The sequence below is a fragment of the Alosa sapidissima genome, chromosome 13, assembly GCF_018492685.1.
Source record: "Alosa sapidissima isolate fAloSap1 chromosome 13, fAloSap1.pri, whole genome shotgun sequence".
NCBI lineage: Eukaryota > Metazoa > Chordata > Actinopteri > Clupeiformes > Clupeidae > Alosa > Alosa sapidissima.
Genome location: NC_055969.1, coordinates 26887517 through 26890016, shown reverse-complemented (window position 1 = coordinate 26890016; position 2500 = coordinate 26887517). Strand labels below are relative to the sequence as shown.

The following is a 2500-nucleotide window of genomic DNA, read 5'->3' as shown; positions in this document are numbered from 1 at the left end:
TGGGCGTTTATATTGTTAAAGTCACAGCTGTCTTTATAGTTACTGGTAACTGCACACACTTAGCAAACATGTGAGTGTGTGTGTGTTTGTGTGTGTGACGTTCGGTGAAACAGGCATGAACAGACAAGGTGCCTTGTAAAAAGCAGTGCTGGAATTAGTGCTGAGATTGTAAGGGGGCGTTCACAATGACATGCTTAGTTTGTCGCGTTTACTCGCTGCTTTTAAAGTTCTTCTCTGTGAAAACTATGAGTAAAAAAAGCAAGACCATTGGGACACAACTAAACGGTTCATTTAAGCAAGGCAGATAAGGACAAAAGGTGCCTGGAAATTAGAATTGAAAATAGCAGAACATTTGAGATAATGGTTTTGTTTTTCAATGATGGTTAAAGTTATTTGTCTACGATATTCCTGGTGGCTGACTATCCCAGAAACTATAACAATTCATAACAACAACAATCACACACACACAGACACACACACACACACACACACACACACACACACACACACACACACACACACACACACAACCCATCTCCTCCTAGCATATTATTATGTGCAGATTTTGAATTATTAGCGCCATGGCTCATGTTATGAATGTGAAAGCAGCATCTCAGTGTGAATGAACGGTCCCTTAGGCATACGTCTGACAGATCGGTGAAATATCACCAAGATAAAGACAAGCGGCCGCACCATGCGAAGGGCTTATTGCATTCGGCTTTAATTGCAATGTAATTGGACGACAGACACCCAAATGACCTAGCACTGATAAGAGGTTTATCTAAACTAGAATGAAGGAAACTTCCAGAATGGCAATTTGTGACCTGCATTGTGACACAGCGATTATTATCACATTTAGCCCTGGTTCAATATCGCATATAAGCCCTCCCATACTGCGACACACTGATTACAAGCCATTCTCCTCCTACTTTGGAAGGGATGTGCGGTGGTGGAGATGGATTTGTGTTCTAATGACTCAACAAATCTGAGCGCTGTGGTTCTTTTCTTTATCTGCGTGAACAGCTCTGCTGTTCATCTCGGTCGGGGGCAAACTCCACCTGCGAAAAAAGCCTGCTAATGACAGCTTTATCCTCCAGTATCTGTCAATCAGTCAGTCACTCATCAAACCCCTCCCGTGCGGGACAAGGAGGTGGGGTGTCACACAACAAACCACCCGCACGGGTAAATGGAGGTGGGGTGTCACACATCAAACCCCACGTGCGGGACAAGGAGATGGGGTGGTCAGCATTGAGAATGACTCTCTGTGGAGTGGCTGGCTCTGGAGAATGTGCAATCAATCGCTGAGGTTCACCCTCAGAACATAAGCGACAAACGTTTACTTTTAGGGGTACAGAGGCTTGTCACTTGGGCAGTTCCCTCAAAGGGAACACTATTTACAAAAGGTCCATAAAACACACGAGGACCTCAGGGCTCAGTTGTGAACCCGGTGCATGGACACTCCAGAGGGGCAGCCATGTTTGTCTCGCCTCTCTCCCTTTCTCCGGTCAGGTGGGAAGACATTCTGAAAGCGCGCCGAGGCCAGGGAAGAGGCAGGCACAGAGGCAGAGGCGGACGAGGCTAAAATGCAGCTCTGGGGTATAAGGTTGCCCCTCGGTGGGGTAGTAAGGTTGCCCCTCGGTGGGGTAGTAAGGTTGCCCCTTGCTGTGATTTCTCTGCTCACTCCCAGGGGTATCCTCAACCTCCCGCTGCAAACACACGCAGGAGTGAAGTGAACACAAAAGCCTGTGTGAGTCTTGGCTGCAGGTAAATCTGAGTTTTAATAGCATTGATGTGTGAATCAGAGAGATTGGGATGGAATATGGCAGGCTCAGCAGTTTAGCTCAACTCTGGGGGATTGGCATGGCATTAAGAGCTGCTGTTTGCATGAAGGCTCGGGTATCTCTGTCTCCTTCACACACACACACACACACACTTTCTCTCTGTCTCTCTTTTTTCTCTCTCTCTCTCACTCTCTCTCTCTCCCTTCTCCAATTTTTTCCCTTTCTCTTTCCATCTGTTTATCTCTCTCTCTCCCTCTGTGTCAGTGTGTGTGTGTGTGTGTGTGTGTGTGTGTGACATGCCGTCGGCTCAGCTTTGATACAGGTGTAATCATACAGACGGAGGAAGCTGTTCTTCCTCCTCCTCCTCCTCCTCCCCCCTTTGCCCGCCATATGAGCGCTGGGTTATGGCTGACACAGCAGCCTAGTGCTCAACACCACACACACACACACACACACACACACACACACAGCACACACACACACACACACACACACACAGCACACACACACACCACACACACACGTACACACACACACACGTACACACACACATACATACATACACACACACACCACACACACAGACACACACACACGTACACACACACACACACACACGTACACACACACACACACACACACACACACACACACACACACACACACAACACAGCAGCCTAGTGCTCAAATCAGAGATGGGGAAGACACTGTGCAAAAGG

General features: G+C 47.7%; 1 protein-coding gene across 2 annotated transcripts in view; it reads right to left on the bottom strand.

Annotated features, from left to right (window-relative positions):
- Window positions 1-2500, bottom strand: part of lrrtm4l1 (leucine rich repeat transmembrane neuronal 4 like 1) — a 59562-nt gene that overhangs the window by 525 nt on the left and 56537 nt on the right. The window lies entirely within an intron of this gene.